Raw genomic sequence first — 17,004 nt, 5'->3', positions numbered from 1 at the left:
AGGCAGCATAGATCTGTCTAGAGTCCTTTATCTCCAATGGTTCCCTCTTTTCTCTGCTCAGATACCTGATTCTCCACTCCCCACACCATTTGGGAGATAATTCCTGTGCCTGAGGCAGAGGCTCTCTCCTAAACTTGCTACCCTAGTGATTCCCTTTTGCTGTTTCAGGGAGTAGCCTGGGAGTGTTTAGACTTCACCTCAAACCTCAATGTCAGATCTTTCTTCTGATTGTCTCTCGAATTCTGCTGCAACTCTTTTTTATTTAAAGCAACCAAAAAGACATAAATATTGTAGAACCACAGTTAGGATCACACAAGATTTAATGGCTCCTATGTTAAAGGAGAAAGAGATTTGAAATATGATATTCTGAAGGACAAATGAACTAGGACAACAACCTAAACTTAATCTACCCAGGAAAATTTAAGTATAATCTTTAGGGGGAAATGAGTATTTAATGAAATGGAAGACTCAAACATTCCCGATGTTTGATCAAAGCTGATTTGAAAATTTGACTTTGAAATATAAGATTCAAGAAAAAGGTAAATATGAAAAAGTAATCATAATGGATTCAGTTAAGTTAAACTGTTTATATTCCTATATGGAAAGGTGATTTATTTAATTCCTAAGACCTATATATTTTTAGAGCTGATAAAGGAATTAGCATAGACCAGAGGCATGAGTATAAGTCAACAATCTTGGAATAAGGAGGAGAGGGGTGAGGAAAGGGATGCATTGAGAAAAGGGTGGAGGGAAATTAGAATGGGGAAATTTTCTCACATAAAAGGCATACAAAAGTGGAGGGAGAAATGGGGGAGGGTTGAAATATGAAACATGAAAGAAATTACCTTTCAGATATATGGATAAGGGTTTGAAGAAAGTAAAATGAATAATATCAATTATAAAAATTTGAAGGTTTTGCACAAATAAAACCATTGTAGCTAAAACTAAAAGCAGGAAATTGGTTAGGAAGGCAAATCTTCTTAGCAAATTTCTCTGAAAAAATCTCATTTACAAAATATATAGAAAACAGTGAAATTTGCAAGTATAAGAGGCAATTCTCAATTGATACGAGATTCCATTCCAACCTGGTTTGTTCAACTCTTAATTCATGATGTTATGCCCCTTGGAGTTCTGGCTCCATGTTCAATAAACTGTCCTTCAATTGAAACACCTCCTTATTTTAACTGAAACCCTTATGAATACCAGATCTCTTCTAGCCATCTCCAATAGAAGTCTACTTCATTTTCTGCCCATATATCTCTTGATTATATCTTAAATCCCTATGTGTTTCTAAAACTGCTTGATACTTAACATTTCTTCCACTTCTTTCAGTCAGAAAAGGGCATGAGTCAAAAGCTTCATAATCTGCCTGTCTCCTCAGCTTGAGTCAACTAGAGGTAGGACTCCTCCTCTGCTGTCATTCCTTTTATCATTTTCCCTTCATTTCACTCCTCTTTCCTGAGGCTAATAAGAAGGCAAATGCTCAACTGCAAGCACCCACCATGAAAAGATAGGACTCCATTTTTAAAATTATCTGCATTTTTATGAGATCTGCCTAACTGATAGTTAAAAATAAAATGCAGTACAAACAAAAGACAAAGTTGGTTCAGTATTGACTCAGGTAATTGCTTAAATATAAAACAAGACTAAAGAAAGAAGGATTCTAGACTATGACCTGAGGAATTACATATACACAGATACACACTGAGTTACATGCCGAGTTTGCATTTTTGCATGTTCTAGATCAGGGCTGTTCAATGCAAGGTGATTTTATGTGGCCTCCTATGGTTTCCTAAATGCATAAGTAAACTAAGCCAAACTATGGCAGAACTCTCAGTAAAATGGCAAATCAAAATATATTTTGTATGTTTCAATAAAAACTTTTAAGAGTAAGATGGGGGGTGGGGGTGACTAGGTGACACAGTGAATAGAGCACCAGTCCTGGAGTCAGGAGTACCTGAGTTCAAATCCAGCCTCAGACACTTAATAATTACCTAGCTGTGTGGCCTTGGGCAAGCCACTTAACCCCACTGCCTTGCAAAAACCTTTAAAAAAAAAAGTAAGGCCAGACAGCCCTGTTCTACATGCTTTTTACAATATACACAATGAAATATACTTGTCTTAATGTTTTGTGAATAAAGGGGTTTTTTTTAAGTTGATCAGACATAACCAAAGAACATACCTCAAAGATTTGCTTGACACAGTAAAAGGAGATAAAGGGGGTAAGGGAGGATGAAGAAAAGAGCTTCATTGTCACATAGTAGGAGCCCAAGATCCACATGGCTGCCTCTGCTCATTTCATACCCTCAAATGCATTCATCATAGATTTCTGACACCAACCTGGTCCCCAGCTCCCTCTCCTCCTCCTCCTCTCCAACTGCACCTTCCCATCAGCTGAGTAAATCTCCCATATTGTCAAGGAAGCCCAACCAAAAAAATCCAAGATTCAGAGGGCTTAGTAAGGTATCTGCCCATTTTACTGAAATGGTATGCTTACGTGTATTTCTCTGCTTCTATACATTTATTTATTGGAAATATGTTGCAAAGTTTACATTGCCTTTTGGATGATTCACAAGCTTACTGCTTTGGAGATGGTAGTGTTCCATGCCAAAAAGTAGGCCTTTGATTTAGAAGTACAGGATCATTAAATATACTATGAAATTCCTGAAGATAGGGTTCATAGGGCAGCTACTTGCCACAGTGGATAGAGCACCAACCCTGGAGTCAAGAGAACCTGGTTTGAATCCGGCCTCAGACACTTGAAACTTACTAGCTGAGTAACCTTGGGCAAGTCACTTAACCCCATTGACCCACAAAATAGTTAAAAAATACATCATTCTTGGGGCAGCTAGGAGGCACAGGAATCAGGAGGACCTGAGTTCAAATCCAGTCTCAGACATCTGCTATCTGTGTGACATTGGACAAGTCACTCTACCTCAACTGCCCTCCTCCTGAAAGACATAGTTCATCCACCTCCTGTTCTATTCTGGGCCCAACTAATTTTCTACTCCCTCCCCCATGACTATCAAAGAAAGGTATTCACTGAACAGTTTTCTCAGGTTTATGTTCAACTATTGAGTATATCACAGTCCAAGAAATAGGCATTCTTCATCTTGACTTTTTTCTATATGAAGTTAGACCAAACTTTGAGTGATTATGTATCTCATTTAGGTTCCAGGTCTTGATGCAATCAAACCAATGCTATCTGCAAATGCATTTGGATTCTGCAATGAATATCATCTATCACAATGGCAAAGACCACTGATGGGCATATATTTGCTTGTTTTGTGTTAATATTCCTGACCTTTAAGATTATCCCAGGGATATCTTTCAATAAATCTTGTTGGAATAGATATATTCATAGGAGAGGCTTTATTGGAATTCAATTCAATACAAATTTATCAAGCATGTGGCACAGTGCTAAGTACTTGGGATACAAAATGAGGCAAAAGACAGCCCCTGCTTCTGAGAGATTACAGTCTAATGAGGGAGGAGGACAACATGCAAACAGATATAAAGCTAGCTACATACAGAGTAAATAAGATATAATTAACAAAAGGAGGGCACTGGAATTAAGGAGGGTTGGAAAAGACACCCCCAGTGGGATTTTAGTTGAGACTTTTTATAGGAAGTTGGGAAGGAAAGTAGTCAAAATGGAGAAGGGAAAGTATTCCAGGCATGGGGGACAACAAGATAAAATGCCAGAGCCAGGAGATAAAATCATGCCTTATTTGTGGGAAAAGACAGGATGTCATTGGATTAAAGAATACATGTTGGGTAGTAAGATGATGAGCTAGAAGGGGGCTAAATTATGAAGTCTTTGACTACCAAACAGAGCATTTTGTATTTGATACTGGAAGCAAAAGGGAACAACTAGAGGTTTTGAATAGAGGATGACATAGACCTGTTTTATTTTTATTTTTTTTTATATTTTTAGGGTTTTTTTGCAAGGCAGATGGGGTTAAGTGGCTTGCCCAAGGCCACACAGCTAGGTAATTATTAAGTGTCTGAGACCAGATTTGAACCCAGGTACTCCTGACTCCAAGGCCGGTGCGTTATCCACTATACCACCTAGCCGCCCCTAGACCTGTGTTTTAGCAAAATCATTTTCATGGTGGAATATAGGTTGGATTGGTATGGGGAGAGACTTGAGATAGGCAGACTGACCAGCAGCTATTGCAATCATCTGGGTGTGAAGTGAGGAGCCAGTACAGAGGGAGAGTTTGAAAATAAGTGAGAGACTTAATTAACTCCTTGCTTGAATGAAACAAATACAAATATAGGAGTATCAGAAGGACATAAATTCCCTATTCCCAGGGAGTTGCTCTCTCTCTGCTAGAGAGAGTTACAATATTGTGCTGATCCAAAACTTTCTAGTGAACTTCCGAGTTCCTCAATTGTTTAGATGCTGCTGGCTGGGCAGTCTCTCTCCTGTATTGCCAATCTTTAACTCTCATGGTTCTTGTTATCAGTCCTGATCACCCTCTCTTATTCCCTTACATGAAAACTGACATGCCTATACTATCAACCCTTGAAATTCTACCCTTTCTAACCTCCACAAGCTCTCCCACATCATTGAACTATTAAGAAACAATATTTCCACCATCTCCATTTAAGTAGAAACAGGAATTCCCCTAAGATCATTCTTTCCCTTGTAGACCATCTCCACTGCTTACCACTCCTACTTCTTTGAGTCACAGCACCAGGAAAAGGAGCTGACTTTGTCCTTGCTCTCTTGTACCACTTATGTCTTTTTAAATCAATTCTATTTACACTGTCTCTTTTTCATTCTTTTTTGGGAGGAGATTTCTTTTTTGTTGTATATTTTATTTTATTACAATAATCTTGTTGTGAGAGTAAACATAACCCCCCCAAAAAAAGATGAGAAACCTCAAGAATAGTGAGAGAAAAAAATGTACTTCAGTCTGTGGTCAGATTCCAATGGCTCTGTCTCTGGGATGAATTGCCTTCTTAATCATGAGTCCAACAAAGAAGTTGCTTCAGTATTTTTCCCAAAGTTGCTATTACTAACTGTATTTCCCTCCACTCTATTCCTTCCCACTCTTATTTATTCTATTCTCTCTCTCCTTTCACCCCCTGAATACCCTCTCCCATGATCTTCCCTCTTTTCTATCCTCTATTCTCCCCCTTCCCTCCCCCATACCCCCCTTATCCCAACCCTTCTCATTTTTCTCTAGGGTAAAATAGATTTCTATAACCTACTAAATATGTATGTTATTTCCTCTCTGAGCCATTTCTGATGAGATTGAAGATTCACTCATTCCCCCTCGCCTTCCCCTGTTCCACTCCATATAAAAAGCTTTTTCTTGACTCTTATGTGAAATATCTTTCTCTTTCTCTCCTTTCTCTTCCTCCTAGTACTTTCCTTTATCACCCATTGACTCCATCTTTTTACTATAATATACCATTATATCTCAGCTCCTTCCTATGCCCTGTCTATATATGGTCCTTCTAAATGCTCTTATAAATGAGAAAGTTCATATGAGTTATCAGTACCTTCTTCCCATGCAGGAATACAAGCAGTTCAATATCATTAAGCTCCTCATAGTTAGTCCTTCCCATCCACCCTCTCTATGGTTCACCTGAGTCCTGGACTTCAAGATCAAACTTTCTGTTCACCTCTGGTTGTTTCAATAGGAAAGTTTGCAAGTCCCCTGTTTCATAGAAAATCCATCTTCTCCCCTAAAAGAGTATGTTCAGTTTTGCTGGGTAAATTGGTGAATTCCCTCAATTTCTATTTTAGTCTTTGCTTATAGGATCTCAGGGCAATTTTGCTGTATTATTTCTTGAAAAATGAAGTCTAGGATCTTTTCCTGGTCATGACTCTCAGGTAGTCCAATAATTTTTAAATTATGTCTTCTGGATCTGTTTTTGAGGTCCATTTTTTCCTCCAAAGAGATATTTCCCATTTTCTTCTAATTTGGGGTTTTTTTGGAATAGTTTTATTTCTTCCTGATATTTCACAAAGTCATCAACTTCTTTTAGTTCCATTCTGCATTTGAAGGAGTTATTTTCTTCAAAGATCTTTTTTTATCTCCTTTTCCAGTTGGCTAATTCTGCTTTTTAAGACATTCTTCTCAATTGTCTTTTGTGTTGCTTTTTCCATTTGGCCTAAACTGGTTTTTCACATTATTTTCTTCTGCCCCCACTTTCACCAAACTTCTGATTTGGATTTCATGATTTATCTGCATTGCTCTCATTTCTTCTCCAATTTTTCCTCTACCTCCCTTAATTGCTTTTCATTTTGAGCTCATCCATAGCCTGAGCCCAGTTTCTATTTCTTTTAAAGGTTTTGGATACAGAAGCTTCAATTTTGTCACATTCTGAATCTTCCATGGGACCAAAGTAAGTTTCTATGGTCAGAGTCTTTTTCTTTTTGTTTGCTCATTTCCTCAGCCTATGACTGATTTGCCACACTTCCAAGACTTTGGGGGATTTTAGGGACAACTCACAGGGACCTTAATTCCTCCAAGGTCTTATGAGAGGCTCTGACTGCTCTCTTGCCTGTGCTCTGGGATCTGGATGACTACAGGCCCTCTCATCTTCCCTGGAACTATGAGGAGAGTCCTTGTTCGGCTATGGTGGTATGGGAACCCAATATGCAACCTGGATTTGAGTGTGAGCAAACAGCTGAATCCTACCCCAGGGAGAACAGAGAGGCCTCTGCAGTCTCCCCTGACCCCCTTACTGTCTGTGGGCTCTGGGAGGTGCAAGCTAGCTTCCCCAATTCCCACTGCAGGTTCTTACCGCAGGGCTGCTCTGAGGCTGGTGCTCACTCCACACTCACTCGGCTGTGGCAGAGTTCTCTCACTACCCCTTGAAACTGTTCCCAGTGATCCCTGGGCCAAGAGGTCTGGAAACTGCCCCCTCTGCCACAGACTCAGGTGCCCAGCCAAGCTGTGCTACATTTGTGGCTGTAGCTGCGCTCCCAGTGGCTTTTTGCAACCCCCAGTCCCCGTGAAACAGACCTTTCCCATGGAACTTCTAAGATGTCTTGGACTGGGAAATTGTATCACCCAGTCTTCCTGTGAGTTCTGCCCCTCTAAATATTGACCAGAGTCATAATTTGACAACTTTTGGAGTTTTGGAGGGAACGAGTTTCTGAGAATTCCTGCCTTCACACTGCCATCTTGCCTCCACCCCCCTTTTACATCTTTTTTGCAGTCATTTTCCAATTCCCATGTAAGTTGCTCTCTTAACTTTCTCAATGGCTTTCATTGTTTTGATTTTAGTCTTTTAAAATTTATTTTTGTTTGTATTTGACAAACATTAACAAACATTTCTTTATATGAAGCATAGGAAAGAACTCTACTATCTACAGTTGGGATTTTTTAAGTATATAATAAATTCAACACATGAGATCAAAAATACAAATTTATATTATCTCACCTCAACCTGACCCTCAGTGATTCATGGCAAAAATTCTGTTCATCTTTGATTGACAATTTATCCCTCTTAGTAGTGAGTGTTCTCAATCAGAATTCTCTCTCATGCAAATAATCTTGATTCTTATGTTTAGAAGGTGAATATCATTTGTAATGAGCTTCTTCACATCTCCTTTCTTAATTCTGTGATAGAATCATAGGATGTTCAAGTATACAGGGTGGGTGTGAGAGAGGGCTGTTCAATTAGAAATATGTCAAATTCAATAAATAGCATATACTAATTGGCTGCAAATCACATTTGCAAGAAAGTTTAATATCCAAAACATCTTAGAATGACTTAAAGTACATCAAATATACAGGGTGTCCATGTGCATATTTAATAGCTTAAAAAGCTTCACTAGCTTAAAAATGCACTAATACTTTTGGGACACTGTTGGTCATATGCAATTTTGAAAGTGGCACATTTGAAAAGGGCACAGTGGCATAGAGCAGGAACTGGTAAATTAGATTTTGATTGACCTGGGAAGCTAGGACAACTGATCAAAATAGACATTATGACTAAAGAAGAGGCAATCTATAACTTTCACCTAAAGCAGTGATCCTGGAGGACAGTGACTGGGGAACCAATACAACGGAATCTAGGTTGGAGTAATACCATATTTCCCCATGTATAATATGCACTTTGGGGGCCCAAAATTTGAAAAAATTGTATTGCATAAAGCTATTGAACTTTTCTCAGTTGGAGGAGGACCAAACTTACGTTAGCAGCATGATTTCCTTTCACTTTTGCAAATTGGATCACTTTGACTTTGAATTCAGTACTGTATGAAAATCTTTTCTGAGCCATTTCTGGATAGAACATGATAAAATATAACCTAGTATACCTGTTACAAATGCAAAACAATGAATGCAAAAACAAGTGCAGGAAATGCACGTAAAAAATCTACAACAAAAAAAGCGGGAAATGAAAGTTAAAAAAAAATCTTCAACCACTGTATAAAATGTTCACAATTTTTAGACCTCAAATTTTTTGAAAAAGGTGCATCTTATACATGGGGAAATACAATATGTAGCTAAAGCTCATAGAGACTGAGTGAAGTTAATTGGAAAAGGACAAATTGAATGGAGTATATAAAATATAGATAAGTGACTTTGACTTGAATTCTTGACAAAATTCTGAAAGAAAATTAAGTGTTGATAGTGAACATCTTAAAAAACCCTAATCATTAAGATTAGATAATGCTAATTTTTTAGAATTTTTACCTTTTTTTTTTGAGACTCTGTATTATAGACTAAAAAGAGTGATATAGTGATATGTGTGTGTATATATATGTATGTATATATATATATATATACGTATATATATATATATATATATATATATAGAGAGAGAGAGAGAGAGAGAGAGAGAGAAAGAGATATTTACCTAGATTTAAATAAAACATGTAATGATGTCTCATGCTAATCCTCTGGAAAAGATAGATATTGTCTAGTACAATTCAGTGAATTCAGAACTGAATGACTAAGTAGTCATTAATGACTATATGTCAACATGGAAAGAGGTCTATTTTTGCTGATTGTGTGAACTGAGGCAGAAATGGATATGTACTATATTTACAAATGATAAAATCTGGGAGAGTAGCTGATATTGAAAACTAGTCAAAAAACTTTTACAAGTTAGAAAACTACCTAGATTTATGAAGATAAAATTTAAAATAGGATAAATGGATGTATTGGGCTCAAAATTAAACTCAAAGACAAGACCTAAAGATGCTTTAGACAGAAGTTCATTTGAAAAATGATCTTGGAATCTGTAGAGATCAGCAAATTTACTAAAAGTTAACAGTGCCAATATCACAGCAAAGATGAAAAAAATTTAAAGTCCATTGGGAGAAGGAAATGGCCACCTGAAAGATGTACAGAGTGGCAGTCAGCTCCATCATTGAGTTTTCCCATCCTGGTTCAGACAGTAGTGGCAGGGGTTGGGAAACATCACAGACCCTTTGAGGGAGTCTCATCCCAGCAGTAACACCTAATTTGGAACTTGGAAGAAAGAGAAGCAATGCACAGTGTGTTGTGGCACTTGAATGGTAATTTAGCTTACCTTGACCTCTTATTTCCAAAGATAATTTTTCCAGTCTTTCACTACAATGGAAAGATCAGATTCTAATGATAAATGAAATATTGATCAGTCTAGAGTTCAACAAACACATCAGCTGGATTGATTGGATTGAGGAAAAAACTTTTTATCACTTTGTAAAGAATCTGAATGAAGATTATAGATGATGAGTAACAATTTTCAAGGTATCCCAGGTGAGATTACTGAAAAATAAATTATTGAGAAGACAATCAAATAAAAAAAGGTCCCCACAATAAAACAGTGATGAGAGTAGAGAAATAGCGGGTGATATTTCTAACAGTGATTCCAACATAGACTGGTTAAATTCAGTTCAACAGATTAAAAATACAACAAGAAATGGACAGAGAAAATCAATCTTGAAGAGCAGGGAGTAGTACTAACTCAAATAGTAATCATTTCAGATTCATTTTGGAAATAAATGTGAACCATAATGGGACCTCAGATTCAGAGAAAAAACGACCCCGCTGGGGAAGATATTGAAAATAATAGCACAAGTGACTTCAAACTTCAAGAGTCAAATCCCCATTTATCAGGCAGCATGGATTTGAAATGAATGCCCTTGAGAAGATAACTTCCCAGAAAAGGGCAAGATGCAGGAATCCAGAGCAAGAGGATCCAAGCTGAGACCAATTGAAGTAAATCACTTTTGACTTCAGTAACTGAGTTTCCCTGAAGAGGCCATTACAATATCACATTTCAAACTTTTAATTATTCTATGTTAATGAGACTGAAAGGAATTCTAAAACTAGGTAGCATGTTACATTGAGGCAACACATGATGAAAACTGAACTGTCAAATGGAAATGCAATTTCACTTTCAACTTATATCCTTTAGACATCAGGTTCCTCAGAAACCAGTGAGAGTAATGAATCTCTAGTTCCTGAACAGAAATTTCCAACTGTAGTCCTTGATCTTCAAGTGAGAAGAATTTGTCCAGGGGAATATAGACAAAAAGATAGCATAGCTAGTAGAAATTGGTCAAGATCTCAGACAACAAACAATATGGTCAATTATGAAAGTGAACATGGAGAGTTTGTGAGCAAATTTTCATGTTCAGAGAGCAAGATTAAGAATTTATGTCTTCACTATCAGAATTCTTATTCCTAGAAACTTAAGTGATGGGATTGAAACAATGTTAAGGCAGTTAATGACTGATTTTGGTGAATTAAGGTACTTCATGCATAGTGATAGAAATACAGACTCTAGTGGCCTTAATGCAAGTCTTAAAGACCTAGAACTCAGAATTATTTATGTTTTTGCTTTGTTGCTAAGGAAATGGTTATGTTCAAGAACTAATGGTGCCATCACTGTAACAGGCTGTTTCTGTGGGAATGGGAATCACACTGATGGGGTCTTAAGAGGTATTCAGGTAAGAAGGGGAAGTATGTTCTTATGTCACTGGAGAGACTGAGATTATGGTAGAGGTGCTTCTCTTGGAATACTGACCTACAAGTCTGAAGGAGCCAGCACAGAGATTGACTGGGGAAAGCACTCCACATAAGTATATCCCACATAAGTGTTATATAAATATATCCTTTTTAAAAAAAGAAAGATTTAAAGAGATGGAGATTCATTTTACCTATAAAAATCTCTGACTCGAGATTTTTTCTAATTAAAATTTATAAGATACAAAAACATAAAATTCTATGATCAAGATGGACAAGCACAAAATTTGATAGGTTAGTTTGATCATTTTCATAGTTGAGTCCTTTCAGGATTGATGAGTTCTCTCCCTTAGAAATCAATTAGGTTTTCAATAACAAATGATGTGTAAAGCATTAACTTCAGGACATTTCTAAATTTCTTATTCAAATTCTTAATTTTACTAAGGAAGAGTGAAAGGGAGCTTTGTGTGCTTCCATAATTCCATACAAGATTATCTTAATATATAACATTTTGTTAGATATTATATGATAATATATCAGGACAAACATCCTTGTGCTAATTTTTTTTCTTCATATTAGAAGCATCTTGAACATTAGTCCCTCAGTGACTTCAAAATTTTATCATGCTCTGTATGTTTCTTCTCTGTGTACTTAGTCTAATCCAACAAAGTTTTCAGAACAATGAAGGGCTGAATTTCAAGACACATCAAAGAGGGAAAGATGTCAAATGGATTGGGGAAAGGTACAGATGATACTATTATTAAAAAAAATGACTGAGAAATCTCAGACACTCCTAGGAAGAGATAGGCTTGTTCACTTGTTTTCTCTTCTCCAAGACCAATAACCATCCCAAAGAAGGCTTTATGGTGAACTGAAAAAGAATAAAAAATGTTATTGTTGATGACTTGTTTGCAAGAAGTGCTTTAAAAGAATTCTACTTTGGAGTCAGCCACACTGAAAACAGAGAAGAGATATTACAAAAAGGAGCTGTCGACCCTTCCTCTTTTTCTTGCCCTTCTCCTCAGGGTCATGGACCCAAATATATCGAGCTTTAGTGACTAAAGAATCCATCATTGTGGCATCTAACTCAGCAGAACATATTCTGATGACTCTTACAATTTGGCCATTGGTTTTTCAGTTTAGTCATAATTGTGAACTATGGAGTCCAGATAGTTTTTCGCATGAACTTTTTTTTTATTTCAATGGGATAATTGGTGAAGCAGTCTCTGCTATGAGCCTCTGGAACCTGAGAAGGACCTCCAATGATTCTGCTTATTTTGTAAGACTACTGCTGCTGCTGCAGGTCTCATTTACATGCTTTGAAGGTCTATTTTGCATACTTAGTGGACCTTTGCTTCTCTTTGCATATGCATACAGGATGCCAGCAGTCAGTAACTTCATCTCAAGAGGCAAACTCACAATTATCACAGAGGATTTTTGCTTAGACGATTACCCTTTGCAACCCCTGACCTCAATCTCCCCTACCCCTATTTCCCTTTTCTCTGTTATGCATACAAAGATCAGAAAAAGATTTACTCTCTGTGAGGGGCTATATGTGAGCCATAGTAGTTGTGGAGAGACAGAGAAAAGTAAAGGATGAGGATGGGGTCATGTTAGTGACAATGCAGATATGTATTTTGATGAGTCAGCATGTGAGCTCAGCAATCAATCAATCTTTATTAAGTATGTTCTTTTTTTACTTTATGGCTCTAAAAGAAAGTATGGGAGAGAAGAGGTATTAGACTGACTAGCAAATGGAAGGTCTACAGAGCCACTGTGCTGACTTCATTGCTGTATGCCAGTGAAACCTGGACAGTCTACCAGTGCTGTGTCAGGAAACTGAATAGCTTCCATTTAATTGTCTTAGGAAGATTCTGAAGATCCCCTGGCAGGGAAAGATCCCAGACTCCGAGGGCCTTTCTGGAGCTAAACTGCTGAGCATTCCAACATTACTACAGAGAAAGCAATTAGAATGCCCAAGTGTATGTTTGCCCAAAAAAATTTTATGAAGAACTCACCCAGGGCAAGCAGTCACAAGGGGGCCAGAAAGAGCAATACCAGGATACCTGAAGGTCTCATTGAAGAACTTTAGAATTGATTGTATAGCATGGGAGACACTGGCCCAGGACTGCCCAGAATGGCATCAGGGAGGGGGCAGAATTGAAGGAGCTCAAAGAAAATGTGGCAGCCATAAGCTTAAAGTACCCACCCCAGGGGTACACAGGTACACATGGACTATTTGTGCCCAACCTGTGTTAGAACATTGTGAGTTCATATTCATCTGATCAGCCACAGCAGGACACACTGTAATTTGTCTCAAACCTAGTGATGTCATTTTGGTCTTCTTCGATAAGGAACAACTATAACTGTTTGCTTTGTGCTGTTCACTGTGTTAAGTGCTAGAGATGCCAAGGAGACAAAAGATAGTCTCTGCCTTCAAGAAGTTTTCAATCTAATGAAGAAGTCAAAATACAAGTAGATACAAAGTGAGTAATAGAAAGAGAAAATAGGAAATCATTGACAAGAGGGAAGGCACTGGAAATCAGATAAGTTGGGAAAGTCTTCTTGTTAAAAACTGAGATGTTAGTTGGGACTTAAAAGAAATCAGGAAAGTCTTTAGGTGGAATTGAGGAGAGAGAGCATTCCAGGCATAGGAGAAGACAGAGAGAAAATGCCCAGAATTGAAAAGGAGAGGGTCTTGATCCTGGAATTGCCAGGAGGGAGATGTCACTGGGGTTGGGAGTATAAGGTGTAAGACTAGAAAGGTAGGAGGGGGCTAGGTTATGAAAAGCTTTGAATGCCAAATATGGCATTTTGTATTTGATCCTTGAGGCAACTGTGAGCCCATGGATTTTTTAGTAGAGGAGTGACAAGATCAGGGCTTTAGGAAAATCACTTTGGTGGCTGAATGGATTGGAGTGGGGATAGACTGAAAGCAGGCAGACCCAGCAGCAGCTATTGCATAGTGCATGAGGTAATGAGGATCTGCCCAAGGATAATAGAACGTCAGAGGAAAGGAGGGAGTGTATTTGACATATGTTGTAGAGGTAACATTGGCCTTGGTAACTACTTGAATTTGGGGGATGAGAGGTAATGAGGAATCCGTGGTGTCTCCTAGGTTGAGAGCCTAAGGGACTGAGAGGATGGTGGTGTCCTTTCGCATAATAGGGAAGATGGAAAGGCATGAAGCTTTAGGGAAAAGATAGTGGGTTCTGTTTTAGTCATCCAGTTCAGGATGTCAGACAACACTTGGAGCTCAATAGATCGAGATCAGCATCAGCACAAAGTTTAGGGCAGGATAGGGCAGATTTGAGAATCATCACCAAAAGGATGGTAATTACATCTACAGGAACTGATATGATCACCAAGGGAATTGGTATGGAAGAAGAAAATTTTAAAGGAGCTTAACTCTGAAAGACATTCTGGCATACACCATTACCTATGTGAGGACACTGGAACAGCTAGTATCTCCTTGGCATTCTCTCTGCCAGATTGGAGTCATGTCTCCCTCTGCATATATATAGCTTATTTAGTTAGATGTAAATGTGATTTCCTACATTAAAATGTGAGATCCTTAAGGGTAGTGGCTACTTCATTTTCTCTTTGTCTTCCCATCTAGCATAAAGTAAAGAGTGTTTGGTGATGTGATTGAGTACTATTAAGCATTTACTCCATCCCTGGCTTAGGGTCCCACTAAACTTCCCTTTTTTCTTTCAGCAGAGACAGGAACTTCCCAATGCCAGCTTCATGGTCTACTGAACTAATAACTATTAGTGGAATCTATGAAAAAGAGAAAGAAGTGAATAGAAAAAGCAGGCGAGCTCAGATACCATTTCAAAGCCTTATATCTCACCCTTGGATATGAGACTAGTCAGGACATAATATATGTTCAAGTTGGAGCTCTAGAATGCCATCACTGGTTTTATGGAGGCTCTAACTTGAAAACTTAGCCTGTGGGTCATCAGTGGTCTATGACAGAGATCTGAATAGGTTGGGGTATCTGGCTCTTTGCCTTTTTTTTGGGATTTTTGCAAGGCAAATGGGGTTAAGTGGCTTGCCCAGGGCCACACAGCTAGGTAATTATTAAGTGTCTGAGACCAGATTTGAACCCAGGTACTCCTGACTCCAGGGCTGGTGCTTTATCCACTATACCACCTAGCCGCCCCGCTCTTTGCCTTTTGTTGTTGTTCTTCAGTCATCACTCTATACCAGTTTCCTTACACAGGTAGTGGAACCCCAGAGTTTTTTCAGAGAGAGATACATGGAGAGGACAGGCAAGAGAAACTAGATCCTCCAGCTGTTGCTGATTTTCAGCTTGCCTTCTAGGGTCACTAGAATGAGTTGTCTCATGTCATATTTGTTCCTCTCTCTAGTTGTTTGACCAAAAAAACCATTTTCTTGGGCATATTCTCATCCAAATAACTTCTCCACTTCCTTTGGCATGTTTGGATTAAACAAGTGAACTCACTGTTCTCTGTAATGGTCCTTTGGGCAAGAGGAAGGAATTAATGATGAGGAAGAAAAGCTTAGGGTTACTCTCCCTATTAAGAGCAATCAGGGGGCAGCTAGGTAGCATAGTAGATAAAGCACCGGCCTGGCAGTCAGGAGTACCTGGGTTCAAATCTGGTCTCAGACACTTAATAATTACCTAGCTATGTGGCCCTGGGCAAGCCACTTAACCCCATTTGCCTAGCAAAAACCTAAAAAAAAAGAGCAATCAGGAAAAATAGCATTAAGCCTGGAAATCCCAAAGGATACTACACCTACAACTAAAGCTATTTGAGGGGTGGCAGATAGATGTCATTCTAGTCTGATAGTCCTCTGAAAGATAGGAAAGGGAAGGGAGAGATAAATGTTCAGCAAGAGGCCATGCAGCATTCAAGAAGGGGAAACGTGTTAAAAGACGAGAGAGATCGGTTTCCCTATCACATAAATTGGGAAGTTTTCAATGTCATAAACAAGATTATAGTCGATACATGAAGCAATAGGGAGCCACCAAAATTTGTTGCTATTGAAGAGGAAGGATCAGAATTCCATCTCAGGAAAATTCCTTTAGTATTTGAGGGGGGGATGAGTAACAGGAGTTGAGAGAATTTGGGAGCAAGGAAACAAGTTAAGAGGTGATGAGATCCTGAACTGGGATGTGGGCCATGCCAATGTTAAAAAAAGGTACATATTGAAGAGATGGAGTAGGGATAGAAATACCAAGATTTGGAAGCTGCACTGTGTGCAGAGACAGAGAGTAAGAAGTCCAAGATGTCAATGAGCTTGTGAACTTGGGTGCCTGGGAGGATGTAGTGTCCTCCACAATAATAGAGAAGTTCAGAAAGGGAATCTTTTGGGAAAGAGGGAAAGATTTGGACATCTGTTTTGGACATGTTGAATTTCAAATGTAATGACTTGAATTTATAAGAATACAAATCATTCTCCAATTGATAAATGATCAAAGGATATGAACAGGCAGTTTTCAGATGAAATTAAAGCTATCTATAGTCATATGAAAACATAGTCTAAATCATTATGGATTAGAGAAATACAAATTAAAATTATTTTGAGGTACCACCTCACACCTACCAGATTGGCTAATATGATAGGAAAGGGAAATGATCAGTGTTGAAGGGGATTTGGTAAAACCAGGACTTGAATGCATTGATGGTAGAGTTGTGAACTGATGCGGTCTTCCTGGAAAGCAATTTGGAATTGCGCCTGAAGGGCAAGAAAACTATGCATCCCTTTGATCCAGCAATACCACTATTATGTCTGTATCCCAAAAAGATCACAAAAAAGGGGAAAGGAGTCACATGTACAAAAATATTTAAAGCAGCTCTTTTTTGTATGGCCAAGAATTGGAAATTGAGGGGATGTCCATTAATTGGGGAATAGTTGAACACATTGTGATGAATACTAATATTCTGTAAGAAATCACGAGTGGGTGAACTTATCCAGCCTTTCTGGAGAGCAATTTGGAACTACACCCAAAGGGCAACAGAAATGCACATCCCCTTTGATCCAGCAATACTACTACTGGATCTATACCCTGAAGAGATGATGAAAAAGGGTAAAAACATCACTT

At 38.3% G+C, this 17,004-nt stretch overlaps 1 pseudogene; it reads left to right on the top strand.

The window, feature by feature from the left end:
- The first annotated feature begins 8,832 nt into the window (after positions 1-8,832).
- Positions 8,833-15,531, top strand: LOC141496646 (E3 ubiquitin-protein ligase RLIM pseudogene; annotated as a pseudogene).
- The last annotated feature ends 1,473 nt before the right edge of the window (positions 15,532-17,004 follow it).

The sequence above is a fragment of the Macrotis lagotis genome, chromosome 8 (genome assembly GCF_037893015.1).
Source record: "Macrotis lagotis isolate mMagLag1 chromosome 8, bilby.v1.9.chrom.fasta, whole genome shotgun sequence".
In the NCBI taxonomy this organism is placed as follows: domain Eukaryota; kingdom Metazoa; phylum Chordata; class Mammalia; order Peramelemorphia; family Peramelidae; genus Macrotis; species Macrotis lagotis.
The sequence above is the reverse complement of the archived record's forward strand: the minus strand, read 5'-3'. Positions and strand labels throughout refer to the sequence as shown.